This window comes from Canis aureus, chromosome 9, assembly GCF_053574225.1.
Source record: "Canis aureus isolate CA01 chromosome 9, VMU_Caureus_v.1.0, whole genome shotgun sequence".
NCBI lineage: Eukaryota > Metazoa > Chordata > Mammalia > Carnivora > Canidae > Canis > Canis aureus.
Genome location: NC_135619.1, coordinates 31,161,701 through 31,184,012, shown reverse-complemented (window position 1 = coordinate 31,184,012; position 22,312 = coordinate 31,161,701). Strand labels below are relative to the sequence as shown.

Sequence of the window (22,312 nt, the reverse complement as noted above, 5' to 3'; positions counted from 1 at the left end):
GACAACCTCTACTGCATACCTAGTTTTGATGGAGTCCCATATCAGATGTCACTTAAATTGTCATAAAGAGTAATAACAGGTTTTTAATGCAGTATGATCTTATGAAGTACAGTTCAGCTTGCTGAATAAGTAATAGATGAACCTGCAGGAAGGAGGAAAAATCAGTGGAGAAAAGGAAGAAAGAAGAGACATCAAATATATCAAAGTCCATCAATCTAGAGGAGATATTTTTTTGTTCTTGTGTTCCACAAAACCTATCTAAAGCAGTGATTTTCAGACTTGTGTGTGCATCTGAATCACCTAGAAAGTTTGTTAAAGCACAAGGAAGGGCCCGAGAGTTTGCATTGCTCTGTTCCCAGTTGGCACTGATGCTGTTGGTCTGGGGACCATACTTTCAGAACCACTGAAATAACAGGAGATCCTGTTGGACCTTTCCCAGTTTACATTCTAGGTATTTGTCCAGAGCGGACACATTTTTAGATTTTCTCAACTTGGATGCTTTTGAAATAAGACTTTCAGGTTCATATTTAGTAATTCTTACCTGATGAAATTCGGTAACTTCTCAACCAGAAGAGACTTCATGAGAAAAAACTGGATGTAAAGGCTGTGGAGAGAACGATGTGGCAATCAAGAAAGGAAATAGAAATTACTCTATCATTACGATTAACAGTAACTTTTAGATAAGCACCATTATCCCAAAGATATATTCATTGCATTTTCTACATTGCTTTTTATACAAATTTGGGTATGAAGAAGATGCAATTGGATCAACACAGTGACAAGTAAAAAAGGAAATTTCATGATTTAGAATAAATTTTATTGAACAGAAGGTGATAATTATATTAGAGATACAACTAAATATCCTAAACAGCAGTAATGTTTATTTTGACCCAAGTATTGTTTGCCTAAGGTAAGGCATTATTTTCAGTAACAAAATAATAATAATAATAATTATTATTATTATTAATTTTGCGTTACAAAATCTACTTCCTAATGTAATGATGTGGTCTATTTATTTTCTTGATTCCTAAAAAATATGCAGGAAATTATAAGAATCATAAAGAAGTATCTGAGAGGCATATATGTGTGATGTTTGTGAAAATAAGGAGTATGGAGACAGAGCTTTCTCAGTAAAAGCACATTGTGCATATTTTATCAATATTTCCAAATAAGGAAGAAAATACAATGCTTTTCTTTGGTCAGGCAGTCAGTCATTTCATACCAGAAATGGTCCCTTCACTTTAACCTTTGGATTCCCTACCACATAGAGCTCAGTGGATTTAGGAATCCCCAGCGGTATTGTTTTCACATGTCTTGACTTTCAAATGATGCTGGCCAGTTCAAACTGAACACTATGCCCACTCCCAGACACATTCGTGGTTGGTCTGGCACACATGCCCAGCTGTTCTGACTTTGTAGCCCGCTCTTGGCACTGCAGAGATAACTTTGTCTAGCACACTGCAAAGCTTGCTTTGGTGAGATCCATTGCTTGGCCACTCAACCTCACTCCCAGATAGGGACAAATATAGTGGTCAGTCATTTCTAGAGCTTCAGTTCTGGGTCTACTTCTCCTTTCTCCACTTCTCATTTCTGGACTAAGGCTGGTTATAGCTCATGCTTTTGCTGCTTCAAATGACTCTAAGGTAGCCCAAGAAGTTCTGACTTGTCAATGTGAAATATGAATTTGACTTTCTCTAAGTGAGCATACCATTCTCTTTCTGCCTAAATCAACCCACCAATGGAGGGTTTCCTGCAGACAAAAGGTGGCTCAGAAAAAATTTTCAAAGTTAGGATTTACAAAGGACCACATCACCTCCATTGGACTATATACATCCTACATTTTAAATCTAGAAAAGATATGATGAACTCATAGCTATTTTTTTACCAACTGCTTCTTCTTAAACATTTATGGGAAGCCAGTGCTTCTTAGCTCAGCAGGGCACAGTACCTGCAGACTTGGATTTGCTAGCTTATCTAGTCTAGAAATTCAGGAACTTCAAGACACTAAACTCATCTCTAGTATAACTAAGTGTGTGTCAGCAAAGGTTATTCTCTTTTCCTTTTATTGAAAAAAAAAACTACAAATATTTTTTGAACTTTGAAGTTGACATAGAAGAAGTATTAGATATGATTTTTGCCCTAGAATTGTTTATAATGAGACCTGAATGTAAGACCTGCACATGTGAAATAATTAGAAACAAAGAGAGAAAGGACAGGGTTTATTTGGCATGAATTGTGAAGTCGGACCATACAGATGTATGATGTCAGAGAGTTGGGGACAGCTTTAGGAAAGAAGTGATTAAAGTAGACTAAAGGATGCATATGGTTTGTATAAAAAGATGGGTGGTCTTTCTCCACGTTTTATTCTGAAAACGAATGCCCTAGTTTATACAATTTAATACCACCACTAAATATCTTTGTACATGTCTGGAAACCTCAAACTAGTCACCAGTGGGTGGGCCAAATAACTTTTTATTTGACCATCACTTGCAATGTTTTAAAACAAATTTGAATTAGTTGCCAACATTAGCAAGTTGAATGATTTTGCATTAGAATGTATGGACTTGTATTTTCTCTTAAAGAAAATTGGACAGTCTGTCAAAACCTGGCATATATTTCTGCATAGTAACAATGAATTAGAAATGAGTAAAACCCACCCCCATTGGATGGGGCACTAACTATCCGATCTCCACTGCCCAAACAAATCCCTATTACTTCTCTCCCCTAACATGCTTTGCTCATGTCTGTCACCTATCTGGCCCCTGTGAGCATCTGAGCTTGTGAGCTCTGCTGTACATTAACAGGGCCTCCTGCATGGGGCAGGTGTGACAAATGCTCCACTTCAACCAACTCAGTCACAATAAGTGATCCTGTCCTCTCCAGCTCACTTTTGCAAGGGTAAGCCATTCACACATGGAAGGACGCTTTGTAAAATATTGTTCTCAATCTACGGAGGAAAATATCATGGAGAACATATGTGAAGAGTTGAATTTTCAATTCTGTAAATACCTTGGTGATTGTGACTCAAAATGCACACTCTATAGTGGAGGTTACCAGGTTGTGTTTACATACAAGGGATGGATGTTCCATTAACTACGTCAGTTCACTTAATGTAGGCAGATCCATGCAAAGCACATTTTACATATGAAAGTTTGGAGTGAGGTGGCAGATGAGTTAAGGTTGATCATTCTATCTTTTAGAAAATTTACCTATTTTACAAAGAATATTACTTAGAGTTGTTCTTATATATTTGGAATTGAGTCGAATTTGCCTGTAAAGTAGCCCTGTGTGTCCTAAAGTGGGGCACTTCTGCGTGCCTATTTGCTCTAGACAATCAATTCCTTCTTGTCTGCTTTGAGGAAATGTATGGGAGCATCCAATGGGCAGGCAACACAAGCCGAATGTGTTAGATTTAGAATGAGTTTCACAATCGTATTGGAGCACTCACTCATTTGTTCACTTGGCCATCTCCAACGTATTTATTTGTTTAGCCTAGCCCTGTGGGCTTTCTTGGCCTTTACATTAACTAGCTCTGTGAACTTTTCCAATCTATTTTTCTCTCCTAGTTTTGGTTCCTCGGATGAGGGAGTCATATTAAATTATCTCTGAGATCCCTAAAGATGAAACATGCCAAGCTCTCTGAAGAAGGTGCCTAGACTACAGTGAGACAATCTGCTCTGCCTTAGGAATTGGGCTGCAATCCTTTGCATGTAGATACCTCTGTCTAGAGGCAGCTGAGTGGCTCAGTGGTGAGCATTTGCCTTTGGCTCAGGTCCTGATCCCAGAGTCCTGGGATCAAGTCCTGCATCAGGCTCCCTGTGGGGGACTCTGTCTATGTCGCTGCCTCCCTCTCAGTGTCTCTCATGAAAAAAAAAATAAAATCTTTAAACAATATTCATACATATATATATGAATGAATGTACATACATGTATATGTACACATTATATATCATATGCATACTGTATACATATTTATATCATATACATTTACTGTACACACACTGTTTTTTAGGGAGGGAGAGAGAAAGAGAGATACAAAGAGAAAGGAGGGGTAGTGGAAGAGAGAGAGAGAGAATCTTAAGCAGGCTTCATGCCCAGTGTGGAGCCCAACCTGGGGCTCAAACTCACAACCCTGAGATCATGACCTGAGCAGATGCTTAACCTGCTGAGCCACCTGGGTACCCCTGGACACACATATATTATTTTGTAAACTTCTTACTTCACTTAATATGTTATAGAATTTTTTCTACTCCAGTAAATATGGAATTTCACATAATTTGTAGTGAATGTATTTTTCTTCATCACCAGCATCTTATAATCTATTTAACCAATTCTCTATAACTGGGCATTTAGACTTTTTTTTCCTATTCCTGATGCAGTTGGTGGAAAAGATTTTTTTAAAACTTCTAGAAGAATTCCACAAGGCAGAAGAGGCAAAAATGGATTGCCCTTCATGAAAGACACACACACACACACACACACACACACACACACACAACCCCAGCCATTCTGACATTCTAGGTACAGGAGAAAAGAAGGGATGCTGGGGAGGATCTGAGTTTCCGAGGGCCTGAGACTAGGCAGGAATCTGCATGTTAGAGGAAAACAGGTTTCTAAGAAATTCCCAAGGACTTTTAAAACCAAGACAATCTGTAATCTAATACTGGCCATCTACTGTGCCATGCTGCGACATAACTTTCTCCTGTGACCAACTGTTTTTGGTCAGAGACTTTAGGAGGGAAGTTAAAATAAATAATAGGCTGTGTTACACATTTGAATTGGCAAATGGCAAAGACACAAGCTGTAGGATAATATGTAAGTGTAATAAAAGAATGCCATACCATTCAGGAAATAGAATAAGAGGAATGTTACTCCTCTGAGAATCCTTGGCAATGAGGCATCATGAGCTTCCCTCTACAGTGGGAAGATGGTCTGAGACATTTCACTAAATACTAAAGTTAGAATGACTGCACGAACCCGGAGTGTTTGGATATGCCCAGGCAGCTAACACAACACTGAAATTAAAATCTTTACATGATTGACTAAATTCCAAATTTAGTTTTGGAATTTGGAATTTCAAATTTCCAAATTAGAAGTAAAACGCACATACTTTTCTATACCCTCCTCCCTCATAGCTTTTCCTTCAGCCATTTTCCCTTCCTTTTGTTTTCTCCTTTCTTCTCTTAACTAAATAGGATACTTTTGCATTGGGTGATCCATTTATACTACACAAGACTCAAAAGTTACAAAAGGATATGGAGAACAGGCCGAATCATGCCTACTTAAGCCTACCTTGCTCTTCACTGGAGTCAATGAATGTTATCTCGTTGTATATTCTTCTAGACGTTCTAAGCACACATGGCAAGTATGAATAAGAGCCCCTCCCATTCTGTTTCCACAAATGGCTACATACTCGACAAAGAGTTTTTGGCCTGCCTTCCCCATTTAACACATCTCAGCAATTGTTCCATGTTCATACACACAGAGCTGTCCAACGACTGCATTTGTAATCCAGTCCAAGTAAAGACATATAATTTATCTAGCCATTCCTTTTGTGATGGAAGTTAAAGTTGTTTGGTTCTTCCCCCCTTCTCCAAACAATTCTACAGCAGTCTTGGACATAAGTTTTTTCATTATGTGTAAATATATCTATGTATCTGATAAATTCCTAGGAATAGAATCTATGAGTCACATTGTATGTATATTTAAACTCCTGATAGATATGGTTAATTATCCTCCTAAGAGGTTGTACCAATTTGCACATCTACTACAAATGTAGGAGTGTATTCCTTTCCTTATAAGCTAATCTAAATAGTATTACTGATTTTCAGTGTGCCTGGGTGGCTCAGTTGGTTAAGCGTCTGCCTTCAGCTCATGTCATGATGCCAGGGTCCTGGGATTAAGCCCCATGTTGGGCTCCTTGCTCTGAGGGGAGCCTGCTTCTCCTGCCTCTGCCTCTCTCACTCTCCCTCTCTCTTCTCTATCTCTCATGAATAAATAAAATCTTCAAAAAAATAAAAAAATAGTGTTACTGATTTTTAAATCTTTGCTCATCTCATAACTGAAAATTTCTATGCCATTTTAATTTGTATTTTCTTATAATATAAGTGAAATATAACATTTAATAGGCCTTTAATTCCTATTTATTTGTTCATTTTTACTTTGTATTATTTGTTTCTTTCCTTTTGATTCATTGAAGTTCTCTATATATTATAGAAATTAGTTCTTTTACTATATAATATATGGTAAACATTTCACCTGCTTTGGCTTTTAACATTGTACATGTGTATTTCTCTTAAATAGAAAATTTTATTTTTGAGTAGTGAATTTACTGACTTTTTTGTTTATACCTTCTATTTATTATTTGGGTTTTTTTGGGGGGGTCCTTATTTTTACTCTTCAAGAATTAAAAAAATAACCCAACTCTATTCATATTTTCTTCCAGTACATTTACGGTTGCATTTTTACATTTAAGTCTTTGGATCTATCTGGAACTTATTTTGGTATACTCTTCTCCTCACATTTCCCTTCTCCTCTTTTAGGTTTAGGCAAGTTGCCAAGAGCTTTAATGGCCTGTGTGCAGCCCTTTCCTCTCTGGCACACTTCTTCACTAAGAGACCCAAGCAGAGAATGAGCTGATCTGAGTCTTGGCTGAAAGGCGATGTGGGGCATTGAGATTAGAGGGAAGTGAGGCTGGGAATAGGACAGGCTCAGAAGTCTTCATGCACTTTTCCCCAGAAGAGTCAACAGCTGCTGATTTAAAGTTTGAGAATTGAAATTTCTGGATTCCTGGGTGTATTCTTCAAGCTTTACTGATTAAACTGCTTTCTCTATGAATTTCTCCACAGAGGAGAGACTATGTGGAAATGAGATGGGATTAGAGAGAAAACAGTTTGGATATTAAATAGGAACTTACTGACAGAGAAACCTACAATATGTTGGAAAGCCACGTGTCTTAAAAGATATAGTTGAAAACTTGCCCTGGAATAGGAGTCCTTAAAATCCTTTACTTTATGGTTTTGCCAGCTTTCCATCAGAAAACATACAATTTTAATACAGAGGTATCATGTGCATTATTATCTATATGCCTAATACATTAATATGAGGTTGCAGAGGATGCCTGGGTGGCTCAGTTGGTTAAGCATCTGACTTGGGCTCAGGTCATGATCTAAAAGTCCTGGGATCGAGCCTTGCAACAGGCTCCATGCTCAGCGGGGAGTCTGCTCAACATTCTCTCTCTCTCCCTCTCCCTCTGCCCCTCCCTCCACTTGTGCTCTCTCTCTCTCGTACACATAAATAATAAATCTTTAAAAAGTACAATTAAAAGAGGTTGCAGAAATATGAAGTAGCATCATCACAGATGTATTTTTGATTATTTTTGTAGGATGTTTTAGAATAAGAGTATTTTCTGTCCAGCTTGAAAGTTGAGGAAATTTGGTAGAGGGAGGGGTAGATGAGCCACTGGGCTCAGTGCCACCTTGTATACATCTTGGGCAAGTTACTTAAATCTCACATAAGAGACTTGATAATAAAGTCAATTAGAGACTATCCAATATTAGAGACTATCCAAACTACGAACCAGTGGCTAACATAGAGAACTTTAAACTTTTGAATTGTCACCCTCAAAAAGACATAAGTTTTACATTTTGATGCAGAATGACATTTTCATATACACACACACAAGATTGAAATTAAAGTTACATAAAACTGTATTAACTTTTACTTCATGCATTCTGTTTTTTGTTTATTTTTTAAGCAGGTTCCACACCCAGTACAGGTCTTGAACTCCCAACTCTGAGATTAAGACCTCAACTGAGATTAAGAGTCTGATGCTCAGCCAACTGAGCCACACAGGCACCCTGCATTCTGGTATATTCTATCTGATTATATTCCATTCAATTCCATCCCATTCTGTTTCTCTTTAATACAGTTGGTCAAAACACACTAAATGGATTTGTCAACCCTTTGACTCTCAGTTTGAAGAAAACTAGGCTAAATGAAAATTAACACCTACCTTGACACATAAACTTAGGTAATTAATCATCTTACATTTTAAAAAGTTCCCTTGTAATTCATGTAAATAAAGTTCATAAATAACTGTATGATATATAAATGTCACATATTTCCACTGTGTTTTAAAAGAACACAGTGTGTTTGGGAGCATTTCGTGTGTAGAATCCAAGTAATTATTTAGAACAAATTAAAACTCAGAACCTAAATAAAATATAAAGTCCACATGTGACTGCTTCACTTTAATAATTATTATAACTTAGGAATGAGTAATTTTCTGACCAACTAGACTATAAATAAATTCAACCAATTAGAACTCAACCATGCTCCCATCATTTGATGATCACACATAGTTGCTTATTGATATTGGTGACCAAAACTCAGGAACTAATCCTTAGCAATAACTCGGGTCCATTGAAAACCACATTTTTTTTCCCTTGGCTATTGTCTAAACATAAGCTAAGATTTTGTTTGTTTAAAAAAAGGTCTATCACAAAAGAGAATGTGACACAGGAAAATTAGTCATGGGTTAGACATGATAATAAAATATGCCTCACTTATGATTTCTGTCTAAAGCCTTGTTACTTCCAGAGTTGCAGTGCTCCTTCAGCCTCCTTCTCTCTCTCTTTTCTTTTCTCCCCTCTCTTCATCGTTAACAGAGGAAGCTATGGTTGGTCCTCAGGGTCTCTTCCCACCTTCTCTGGTCTTCGCAATTCATTATAATAAAGGACAACCACCACTATCACCACCCCCTAAAACTCTATTTCTGAAGACTGAAAACAAAAAGAGTTGTTTCTTTCAAAATATTTAAAACTAAACCCCCAAATACCTTTGAGCAGGAAGCCTATCATCCATTCCTGAACCAGTAGGTTAATCTGGTCTTGTTCCAGGAGCATCTTGAAATTTAATAGGGGCTCAACTACAGCTGCCCCTCAGTGGGTTACAGTGGTAATAGGCAAGTTTACACCAAGTATAACAACTTCCACTGAAGAAGTCATATCAGTTTGGGGAAAAATATAGAATGTGACCATTTAATTTCCATTGTTCTGAAAGTTGCCAGACTTGTCCTGCCAGGCATTCGTGTCAAGAACTTTCATCTTTCTTGGCTCCACCTCCTCTCTGCGTGTGTAGAGCAGAACTAAGGGAGGAGGCCCCACAGCCCTGTCATCCAAAGAGCCAAACAGAGGTCTGGGTTTTGAATGAATAATTACTTTTGAATTCTAAAAGCTTTTCCATGGAAGTTTTCACTCATGACTTATTGACTTTACAAATAGAAACAAATCCAAGCTGGTAGTAGACCATTGGAAGTTAAGTGACAAGGATAGGTCTATAATCATTCCTCCAATGAAATATCATTTCCCTGCAAATATATACATAGGGGGGCATACACACGTACTTTTCCTATATTTTTAATTTAGAGAATATCACACATGCTGATAAACTTGTTTCTGTAAGTGATGTGGTACCTTATTTTAGCAAATACAAACTTCTACATGTCAGTTAAGTCACTCTGTAACTAGTAGGTGAGTGGCTTATTTAAACATTTGCTTTCCCTTACGCTTGGAAGAAGGCTGTTGCCCTGAGGGCTTTCAAAATGGGCCCCTGACCCCTCTTTCTAAGGCTGTTGTTTTAACTCCTCAGAGGAAGGTTGTTAATTATAGACTTTAAACCATCTATTATTCTGAGCTACTGCAATCCACAATCTCTGACAAAGTTGTCCTTGGTTGGCTCCCTCTGGAACCACAGAGCTGTGCTCAAAATGGAGACCTCTGAATCTCCTTGGGTCTCCACAGGTTGCTCCATTTTATCTCCTCTTTTCTCAAAGGGGCGATTTCTTTTTCATCTTATCATTTAAAAGCTATAAGAAAGAGATTTTTGTCTAAAACAAGGTTTTACAGTTTTCTTCCCAGATTCATTATTATAGAGTGGAAACTGAGGATCTGCGATGAACTGAAATCCTGTAGTGAGCGCCTCAAAGATCAAAGACACACACAGAAATACGTTTTCTCTCGCTCTCATGAGTAGACTATCCAGGCTTAGGAATTTAAATGCTTCAAAGTCATGACAAATATGAGTACAGAGCAGAGAGAGTCTCAATAAAATGGAATGTAAAACTTGAATACAAAAAAAAAAAAAAAAAAAAAAAAAAAAATAAAACTTGAATACGCTCACAGGAGGCCTGTAGAGAAATTAGGGCCTTTCCGTGGGGCATAAAGGGACATTGAATAAGTAATATAAATAATCAATAGAGCTATAATAAATGCAATCAGTACGTGGCTGCATTTCCAAGAAGAATTTTTCCATGATAAAAAGTTGACATATTGGTTATAAAACAATGGTTTTCAAGAGATAAAGGCAGTTAAAACCTAGAAAGTTTATGACTTGCAATTCTAAGTTATTTATCTTATAGGAATTCTGAAAATAGAGTTGTTTTCAAATATGTCTAAAAGTGCAGTTAAAAATCTTAATATTTGGGATCCCTGGGTGGTGCAGCGGTTTGGTGCCTGCCTTTGGCCCAGGGCACGATCCTGGAGACCCGGGATCGAATCCCACGTCGGGCTCCCGGTGCATGGAGCCTGCTTCTCCCTCTGCCTGTGTCTCTGCCTCTCTCTCTCTCTCTCTCTCTCTGTGTGTGTGACTATCATAAATAAATAAAAATTTAAAAAAAATCTTAATATTTGTGAAGAAACCTGAACTTTCCAAACTTGGTTATACCAAACATTTCCAATAGCCATCACTATTGTCACAGATCTCATATACTTTATCTTCATATTTTTTTCACCTATCATTACTGAGATGCACATTTAATCAGTTATATAGTAACCACTATAGTTTTTTTCCTACTATGTCTCTAGTTCTTGATAGTTAAGATTTATATGAATAAAGTGACTTTGAAACATATTTAAAGCATATATAAGAATGTATTGACACATGGAGAGGTGGGATTTTTTACTCCTCCCCTTGAGTGTGGGCTGTAAGCAATATTCTATCACTATGGAAATGACACTGTATAAAGCTAGGTCAGCAAAGGCCACACAGCTTCCTCTTGTTTTTTGGGGGGACACGCACTCTTGGAGGACCCAGCCACCATGTATGAAGTCTGGCTATTCTAAGACTATCGTGCTGGGGCAGGGCAGGAGGGAGGCTACTTGGTGGCACTCTAGCTAGCAGCGCTATGAGCTCCCAGCCTGTAATCAACATGAACCACTAGACATGTCTGAAGGAAGCCTCAGAATCAATCATTTCAGCCCCCAGTCATCAAGTCACCCCCAGCTGTTGGCTCTCCCTCGCTGAGCACCTAGACCTTACATGAAGAGACAAGGTAGCTCTACTGTGTCCTGAGTTCCTGACCTGAGAACCGTCATAAATGATGGTTTTATGCCACTAAATTTTGGGGGCAGTTTGTTACACAACAACAGTAACCAAAACAATCCATAATCACTATAATGCAAACTGCATTTAATTAAACTACCATGTGGAATTCAATTTAGGTTATAAAATCTTATGCTGTAGGAAAGCTTATACTGATTCAAATCTTCTTGGTAATATGTTTTGCCAGCCAATTATGATTTAGCCATCACACAGACATTGCACTTGGGTTGGAGTGAGGGTGGAGGGAGGGAGGAAAGGAGGGAAAGGAGAGGATGATGTAGATGTTCTTTTATAAGAAGTAAAATGGAAAAGTTTTTTCTAGGCTACCACTTCAAGGGTCTTACACAGTCACTATGCATGACTGACTTGTGCTCCTAGTTATTCTGAACTATTTTAGCACTAGGATTTTCATGAAATTATGATTCAGAGTATATGTACCTGGGCCACCTTGAAGACCCCAGGGTGCCAGGTAGCCTGAACAATGCTCCTGCTCTCTTCCTCTATCTGATGAATGGCATCATGTATGACTTCTGTACAGAGAGATATATTTGTCTACCTGGGTGATATCTAGCTCTAATCTCCTGACCTATTTCCATTAGTCCCCAGATCTAGGCAATTCATGGTTAATATTTACATTCTGATCAAGAAAGAAAGTTACTCATTTTTAGATCATGGAACCGGTGGACCTGGGGATGGGACAGGATAGAGATGTGGAGATGAGTGACGGATATTCACTTTACACTGATCTATGCTTCTCAAACTCATTTTTAAAACTAATCTAAAAATTAAGTAGCAATTTGTGCTAGACTTGGGCCCTGAAGTGCTAATAAAACAAGCAAAAGCGAGAATCTTTGATTTGGGCCAAATTCTATAGACTAAGAAAATAAAATGAATTGGTAATGCTGGAAATACAGTTTTATAAAATGATTTAACACCAGGATCTTTTTACAAGATCAGGTTTCCTAGGAAAGGAACTAATATATTATTCATTTTCCCCAAATGGGATAAGATTACAAGTGAATCTACGAGATTTCTTCCCTTTTCTTTTGAATGAATCATGATACTAAAAAGCCCAATTATAATAGCCTGAAAGGATCATAGGTATCATTGAGAAGCCTCAACCTTCATTTTCAGTGAATAAAGTTGGCATATCCATTAACATGGAAACCTCCCCTCCCAGGAAGTGAGTACCCTTCAGTTCAAGACTTTTTTCTGAAACCGATCAGGTCAATATTAAGTTGAAGTCATTAAAAAACCACCCAAGCCTGTCATCAAATACAAGATAATTCTTTCCTTACAAGTCTACTGCTATGTGCCTACAGCTCTGTTACTTAAATGCATGATTCATAGCTTCAAACTCTATTTCTACAAAGATACCTGTTTTCCTCTACTCTCTAAACACTGATGGCTTACCATACCTGCTGGGCCACAGCAGGCTCTAGTACAAAGGAGGTCCCCTCTGCTGTTAAAGGGACTTTCAAATTGAATTGTTTCCTTTTACTCCACTTCATATTCTAGCACTTCATGATTAAACATGTCTTTTCTGTTATAGGGTTAGGGTTAGAGGACACAAGAGGAAGACCATATTGGTAGTCCAGGGCAATAATGTTGTCATTTATATAAAAGAATCACAGTCACACATCACTAGCTAGATTCATCTGAATCCACTTGAGTCACCTCTGGAAGGCAGCTGGTACAAATGGCTCTTGCAGAAGAACCTCATTTAAAAAGAGTCGTCTAGATTCAGAGGGTAAACATTCTGTACACAGAGTTTACCTCAGTTTTAATCCCAAACTGTGACACTTTCAATTGGAATGGCAAGTTGCTAACCCATAATCTGATGATGGGGAAAGAAGCTTAAGAATATGGCCTTTCGAGATTAATTTTATTCAATAAACTGTTTTTAAAGTACAAACATCAGATTACTTTCTCACTAACACCAAGATGATGGATTGGAAACTTTTATTCAGGAGGGACCAGGAGTAACTTAAGAGTTTGGAGAAATTCATGGGAGGACAACTCAGGGCAGGATATGGAAAGGACCTTATCCTAGGACACTTGATGCCTAAAGAAAAGAGGAATCCATGCAAAGGGGCAGGATTCATTAGAGATCATCTGTCCACTTGGCCATTACACAAAACCTATCAGGGTTGAAAACTCTCCCCATGCTTCTTTTGACATGCTGTGACCAGCCAAATGAATAATACTACATTAATGACTATCACCATTCCAATCTTGTAGTTTGCTATATAAATACATAGGACATCGATATGAAAATTTTTAAGAGTTTATCAGAGAATATTCAAGTAAGTACAGAATTAAACTTAATTTTATGTTGGATTATGCCCGTTTCTTTGTAATAAGTGAATTTGTGCTTCCTTACACCTAGATTGTGATATAGAAAACGATGATGCAAAATATAGATCAACACATACTTATTCCATGTCAATAAATGTATTGTAGATTTCTAGTGTCTACTACTATAATTGGAGATGCAAAAGGATTCTAAAACATAATCTTAAGAGCAGAGCTTCAAAATATAAAGACAAAAGACTAACAAGTATCATAAAGGGGAGAGAACAGAAAAATAATAAATTACTATTTACCGTGTAAAAACACTAGAAGCCTGAAAATGGCTGTATAAATCATCCAGTTCTTTCTACCTATAAACATAAACTCACATCTTTAAAACTTCCAGAGGGCATCTGGGTAGCTTAGTCAGTTAAGCATCTGACTCTTGATTTCAGCTTAGGTCACAATCTTAGGGTCATGATCTCAGGGTCATGGGATAGAGCCCCATGTTTGGCTCCTTGCAGGAAACGGAGCCTGCTTACGATTTGCTTTCCTCTCCCCCCCCCCCACCTCTAGAAAATAAAGAAAGAAAAGAAAGAAAAAAACTTCCAGAAAAGGTGTTTCATCACTTTGTGTAGCCCCTTTATACGTGCAGGCTCTGGAAGTGGTTGAGCAGATGGCAGGAATTAAATGTGCCAAAGGAAAAGGGATATCTTATTTCTTTTTTGCTAGAGAAAGATTAATGAAGGAGATAGAACACATTCAAAGGAAGGTACTTGAGGGTACTGAAACTGGAGGATATGGAGAGCAGAAAAGTCAAGATTAAGTGGATAAGGAAAATATCTGAAATGGGCAAAGAAAGCGCAGAGATGTGAAGGAAGCTGGTGGAGGAGAACTGTGAAGGATGCCAAAGAGGACACCAGCATGGTGATGCAAACTCTTCTCTGCCTGAGTGTCCATCACCAGGGGAGCTGGTTTTCTTCAAAGGCAGGAAGGCAGGAAGGCAGGAAGGCAGGAAGGCAGGAAGGCAGGAAGGCAGGAAGGAAGGAAGGAAGGAAGGAAGGAAGGAAGGAAGGAAGAAATAAAAAAAAAAAAAACAAGTACTTAGACCCCCCACTACCAAATGATTCTGAATGGATTGGTCAGGACTAGAGCCCAAGAGTCCGCACGACAATGTGCAAATGAGTGTTTCTGACGCAGTTAGTCCAAGGACTACAGTGAGAGATGTTTGGAAAAGATGACTATTGAAGTCTCACAGAAGAGAGCAAAAATCATGACCTTCACACAGAAAAAGAGGGGAAAACAAATTATATTTTCCCAGTGGACTTACAGATCTTACTCCTTCCCCAAGTGAGAGTTGGCACATTCTCTAGGATCAGAGAGTAGCTACCAAACTAAGTGAAGTACTACTTGCCATGTCATGTTTACATGCAGCTTTCTCTTATCTAGCAACTTCGTTCATCTCAAACACAGTCAAGCTAAGAAATGGGGGAAAAAATGCTTCAGAGTGGACAAAAGTGACTTAAACCTACACACAGTTCTCATAAAACAGCTCCGTGGGGTCATGCTTCGGGCTTATTTATTTTTGTTTCAGAAATGTCTAAAACTTGGCTCTTGATTTCTTAGCTCATAGCAGTTAAAATAATAAAATTTGGCGAGGAGAGGTGTAGTAGGAGGGAGGGGGTCAAAGGGTGGGGGTTAGATGCTAGAGGCACAAAAGTAGGTGGAAGCAAGAAATAATAGCTGACAGTGAGACCATCCTGACAGTAAAGAATATGAGAAGTAGACAAAAGAATTCATTTAGAGGAGGGACAAATTTTCCTCAAATGATTAATAACACCTAAGAGCCGCTGTGTTACTGTATGATATGGCAACCAATATTCATAATGGTGATTTCTAAGTAAAAAAAAATGGCTAAATTATGTTTAGTATATTTTGTTGAAAAAGGCATGGAGTTATGACATTTTTGAAGAGTTTCTATTTAAAATGGCTACAGTTTTAGCTCTTGAGAGAGTCAGCTTTATTATAGTATATTATACACAGTCCATATTATATATTCAGTTATTCATTTGCTCACGTATTACCTTCCTTATAACATGATACAAGGTACCATGCAGAGTGCCAGGAGAAAATAATATGGTCCCTTGAAAAGCAAAATGCAAAAGTCTGGAAATGCAAGCATGTTGGTTTAGAGATCTCAATCTGGATTTGGGAGCCACTTACATAGAAATTTCAGCTGAAGTCATGTGAGTACAATGCAGAAAAGGAAACAGGGCAGCTCAGGGTGGAGCCAGGTGACGGCCTCACTCTCCAGGGATAAATAAGGCATTACTAGGACACATGTAAGATGCACTTCAATCCTCATACAACTAGGATGGACTATGAATTGGGAAATTTGGACATTATTATGGATTAAATCTTCTTTGAAATAGAAGTTTTGTCTAATGTTCTGCTTTACTCTCTTGCCCACCAAGGACCCGGTCTAAATGCATGAATAGAATAAAAAATAAGAGTTGCTCAGAAGACAGGCTTGACTGAGCCTCCATCTGATGAAGCAATTAAGCAAATCTCATGAAGGAGCAAATTTCAACGCCAAAGGTTTGACTCTGATCATTAAGGCTCTCACCTATTCATAATGTACAATTCTGCAAAGTAAACTGGTGCTATGAAACGTTTTGACACTTTGAAGAAAAAGAAATACCTTCTGATTATTCGGTGATTGATATGAAAAATAAAGTGAAAAATAAAAAGACAAAAGGTATAGTCTATTAATACACGAATCTGTTAAGCTGAGCAAACAAAAGCTTTCTAAATGTTTACTGTTACAGGGAAGTGGTAATCAAGACAGTGTATGCTGAATTTGCTGTGATGTCCTGTCAAGCCTCCTGCTAAGTCATAGGAGCAACAGAGTTAAACTTTAATTCATTCACCAAATGTATGGAACACTGAATGTAAGGGAGGCCCTTTCATAGCTATGTGGGAGACACAATGGTAAATAATATTCAGCCCTGGAACTGACGAAGCCCCTGAGTAGCTGAGGTACAGACAAATGACTACATCGGAAGGCAGGGAGTGATTAGAGAGTGCCTTTGCATATCTCCTGTTTCAACCTTCGAACAAATCATCCAAAGATTTTTGTTTTTGTTTTTTTAAAGAATTTTTTAAAATTTATTTATGATAGTCACAGAGAGAGAGAGAGAGGCAGAGACACAGGCAGAGGGAGAAGCAGGCTCCATGCACCGGGAGCCCGACATGGGATTCGATCCCGGGTCTCCAGGATCGCGCCCTGGGCCAAAGGCAGGCACCAAACCGCTGCGCCACCCAGGGATCCCCATCCAAAGATTTTTGGATATTACATAGGATGTAAACTGAACCCAACATGTAATTAACAGTGATTTCAACAGTTTTATCTTTTCTTTCACATATAGCTACTAGGTATCAGTTGCTTTCTTAACCAGGAGCAGACTACATCAATATCTAAGTAAAGCTAGAAATTATGAATGCTTGGAATGAATCAGTTCCAAAGGCGATTTCTACATGTCCCATAAAAATTAAGGCATATGATTTATACATTATATATATAAGATATATATTTATACAAAATATATCTTTATATTTATGTTAATATGTTTATACTTATATAAAAATTATATATAAACAGTAATATATAAATATTTAATGCAATGAATAGTATTTTTATTATAATATAATAAATACAATTATATAATAACAAGACAAGTAATTAATTATATATTTATATGTGCTTATACATACAAATACTGCCTGGCACATAATAGACAATCATTATTTATTTGTCAAATGAATAACAGAATGTAAAATCTGGATTAAATTTGCAATCAACTACCTGAGTTGTATATCTATGATGTGCATTAATTGCTATTACTTGAAACTGTTAAATTTATCACATTCTTTAGATAGACATAATCAGTAGAACTCTTTCTTGGAGATGAAATGCTCTCCAACATGTATATGAAGATCACATGTTTAGCTAGAAAGCCAAGGAAATATTCTTTTGCCAGATGACAGCCATCTGGTGGCCCTTAGGTAAAATGATGCCTAAGTCTTCACATTACTGCCCTTTTAATCAAGAGAGCTATTTGCGAAAAAACACATTGGAGAGATGATCCACATTATGTGGACTATTAGTGTTTCCTAGTGCAGGCCTGGATGCTATTCAAAATATTTTAGACTAGTTTTGATTTATAGATAAGTTGTGAAAACAGTACAGATAGTTCCCACATACCTCATGCCCAGTTCCCCTATTATCAAATCTTGCATTAGTTTGGTATATTTATCACAATTAATGAATGAATATTGATACGTTATTATTAACTGAAGTCCATACTTAATGCAGATTTCTTTGTTTTTTTGTTTTTGTTTTTGTTTTTGTTTTTGTTTTTGTTTTTTTACCTAATGGTCTCTTTCTGCTCCAGGATCTCATCCTAGATACCACATTATATTTATCTCCTTAGGCTCTCGTTGGTTGGGACAGTTCCTCAGACTTTCCTTCTTTTTAATGACCTTGACAGTCATTTTGTAGAATGCCTTTTTATTGGTTTTGTCTGACATTTTTCCTCATGATTAGACTGTGGTTATGGGTTTTACCGAAGAACATCACAGATCAGTACCATTTTCATCACATCACATCAAGGATACAGAATATCAACATGCTATCACTATTGATGATGATTTTGATCTCTTGGTTGAGATAGTGTTTGTAAGGTTTCTCTACAAAGTTGCTCTTTTTCATTCTTTTTATACTGTACTCTTTGGAAAGAATTAACTCTGCACAGCCCCCACTTAAGGAATGAGGCGTTATGCTCTACCATCTTGAGGCCAGATTATTTACATAAATTATATGGAATGTTTTAGCACAGGACATTTGTTTTTTTGTCCCTATTTATTTATTCTATCATTTATTTGTATCAGTATGAACTCATGGATATTAATTTTATATTTGGGGTTATTATCCAAACACTATTTCATTTTGTTTCTCAAATTGTTCCAGCTTCATTGGGAGCTCTTTTCAACTGGCTCCTTTATTCCTTTGATATACTCTAATCATTGTTTTTTGTTTTTGTTTTTGTTTTTTTTGTTGTTTTGTTTTGTTTCATTTTGTTTTGTTTTGTTTTAGTCAGCACTTCTTAACTGGCTTTACAAGATGCTCCAGGTTCATCTTGTATATTTTTGCCCTGTCTTAAAATCATACATTCTTCCAAGGACCCTCTGGTTCCTTTATTTTTTTTTTTTCCTCTGGTTCCTTTAATTGAAGAATGGTCTTATAAACCAAAATCTGAGCACTATGTGTACTTGCTGTTAATGGGGCTTCAGAGTGCTTATTTTGATGTTTGTGTGGAAGCTTGTCCTCCTCTTCCTGGCGGTCCTCATAGTCCCACTTCTTCCTTTCTGCTGTCTAGATTCACAGCCTGCCCCTCTTCTTGCTGATAAACCTCATTCCATTTCTTCTCTTAACTATTCATTATCAGCGACTCTTTCAAGGTTAAAGCAGCATTAAAAAGAGTCACCAAGAAAATGATATCTTTCAGAGATTTTTGTGTCCCTTACAACCAATTAGTAGGTATCACCAAAGAAAATCTGATCCTTTCTTCTACCATTAGTCAGGTATTTCAGTTCAGATGCTTTTGGCTCTAGCATCAGGTATCCACCCTTTAGGGAATGTGACCTTTCCTTACTAACAGAAAACTCAGCTCAAAATAGCTAAAACAATATGGAAATTGTTAGCTAGTTCAGTGATCCAACAATATCAACCAAGATCTTCTGAATTTTCTGCCATGCTTAGTCCTTGTCTTTAGGATAGATACCCTCCTAACCACAAGATGCTTGACACAGGTCTAGGTATCCTATCTAGATATATAGAGAATCTACTTCTTGACTTTGGAGTATGAAAAAAAAAGCTTTCTAGAAGCCCCCAGCAGACAATTTCTTATGTCTCACAGGCCCAAATTGGGTCGTATCTTCATCTCTAGGTCAATCATTGGTAAATCACATGGGATTATCATAATTGGTTTAGACCTAATAGAGCATATCCTTGAGATTTTTTGAGGGATAAATACCTAAGTAAAATCAGGATGCTATCAGCAGAGAAGGAGAAGATGACTATTGGGTAGCTTGCCAAAAATGTATGGTAGAGTAGCTAAAGCATTATTATATTCCCTTACAATCCAGATTAAGTTAGATTTCCTTATGTGGGTGTGTATATATACAAGCACACATACATAAACATACACACTCACACATTTTCAGAATCATTATACTACTTCATAGCATGTCTCATGTCTTAACCTCAGGTCATTGAAAGCACAGCCTGAAAAAGGCTTACATGGAGATAATTTATTTGGGGATTGGTGTCAGGAAACAGAAGTGAGGGACTAGGGGAATGAAACAGGAAAGGAGAAAATCAAAAAAGAATATACTAATGATTTAGCCACTGCTCTGGGCAACTGATGCTTGAACCTGCTGGAATATTTTGAAAAGTCTTATGAAACACAACTCAAAACTGCCTTTCCGTGTGATAAAAATAATTTATTATCCTTAGTCTCCCATTGATTAAAGGTGGCACACCCTCCAGGCTGGATAATTGTGAGCTCTGAGTAGGTTCCCACATTTTAGCATCAGAAAAGCCCCAGGGCAAGAAGCAAGAAGTAGCCATGGGCTAAGGACAGTCACTGTCAAATATCTCTGTGAGGCTAACCAACAGCTGTTTAGAACTTGTTGCCACAGTAGTGGTTGGTAAGAGGTAGGCCTGAGACGATGTGAAAAAGAGAAGCAATGGCATTTATCCTGATTATAATTATTCACCACTTGTAGGAGTATTTAATATAAGTCTCCCCCGCTAGTCTGCAAGCTCTGTAAGGACAAGAATCCTGTGTGTCTACGTAACTTCTTTCTATCCCTGTCACCTAGCACAATGCCTGGCACATTGTAGGCTTTCACTGAAAGTATAGTGAACAGATGGATGGATATAACAAAATGAAGAAAAAGGTAATCGAATTACCAGACCCATCATTTCAAAAAAATGTCCAATAACAAACTAAAAATCAGCTCAGCCTCCCAGGTATAAGACCAAATCATCTGGGACTCCCTATAGGTTCCTGAGCCCTTTGAGGAGTTGGTTTAGGAATGTGCTAGGTCAGAAGAAAGACACAACAGATGCTAACTATTGCTCGGTTTGAAGAATACCTAAGGGGAGGTGTCCCGTCCTGCCTCATTCCAGTGTGTATTTGATGTGGTTCTGGAGGACCCACAGGAGTTCTCATTCAGGCATATTTTCTATGCAGTAACTCTTAGCATCTCTTAGATATCTGGGGGTCAGTTCCTGAGGTTTTCTGAGTCCTCCTGGATCAGTCTAGTGCAGACCTGGCCCCACCAATGAATGGGCCATGGAATGCAGTGCATAAAATGACCACCTGCTTTGACTTGAACCCCCAAGGCCTCGGAGAGTACTTGCCAGTTCAGAATGAAGAGCAGAATCAAATGTACTCCATGGCTCACAAATGGTCACTCCATTGAGTATCACTAGTTGGGGTGCATCTTTCTTTTCTTCTTATACTTGTGGATTTATTACCCTTTGTCCTTTGAAAATACATGCAAAATTTCCAGGGGAGTGACTGTGTCAACCTCCATTTTTCAATCAACTTTAATACTGTGGATGCTGAATAATAAAGATGATTAACTATTCATTCCCTTCATAAAACATTTTTACCATTAAGGAAAATGTTCTGGATTTCTTTCCCATGTTGATCAGGTAACACAGAATCCCCTGCTTGTATCTTGATGTAACTTGATATGAGAATCTGTCTGATTAAAACCATGTCTCCTTCTTGCAGAGTTAAGGGCATTTATAAGAAAGAATATACTTTAATGTCCATTGTGCAAATGCTATTAAGGCTATTATCCTGAAATGACGTTTCCCATCACTTGGCTAGGATTTGTCTGTTTTTGACAGCTCCTTCCCTTTTAAGATGCCATACAGACTTTTAACTTCAGTAGACCTCCAGAAGTAGGTAAATCTGAGGGTTTTTATAATTTAGTCTCAGGAATATTTTTAGAAATGAGAAGAGCTTATTCACAACGTATTAGGACCTCTCTCTCTGATTGACTTGTCAATTTATGGGGCCAGGTAAAAAATGTTGGCAGTCTCCTCTATTTGGACTGACATTACCTATGGTAATTGTCTAGCAAAACTGACATCTCTGGACTCCTTTCATCCACTTAGGATTTCCTGCAGGAGCCACTGAGAATCTAGGTCTGGTTTACAAGCATGTCATGTTATACCCCTTGACGACGTCAGGTATAGCCGGTCATTTAAAGCAGTCACACCTGGCATTCAAATATCTGTAGCCTTTCAGGCAATCTAAACAGCTCCCCAACCCAAGCCAGAGGCTTAAAGTTCTCAGGTGGATACTATTTGACCCATATATGTTAAGTGCTGTTATCACAAATAATAAACATAAAAATTCATAACAATGAGGCACCTGGGTGGCTCAGTTGGTTTAAGTGTCCAACTCTTGATTTCAGCTCAGGTCATGATCTCAAAGTTGTGGGATCAAGCCCCGTGTCAGGCTCCATGCTCACTGGTGCTGGGGTGGGGGTGGGG

The 22,312-nt window shown here is 37.8% G+C and overlaps 1 protein-coding gene across 1 annotated transcript in view; it reads right to left on the bottom strand.

Moving 5' to 3' along the window:
• FRMD6 (FERM domain containing 6) overlaps positions 1-22,312 on the bottom strand; it is a 231,859-nt gene that overhangs the window by 154,627 nt on the left and 54,920 nt on the right. Inside the window, exon 3 of the mRNA XM_077909283.1 lies at positions 542-604. The gene's annotated coding sequence lies outside the window, so the exon portion shown is untranslated. The remainder of the gene's footprint in view (positions 1-541; positions 605-22,312) is intronic.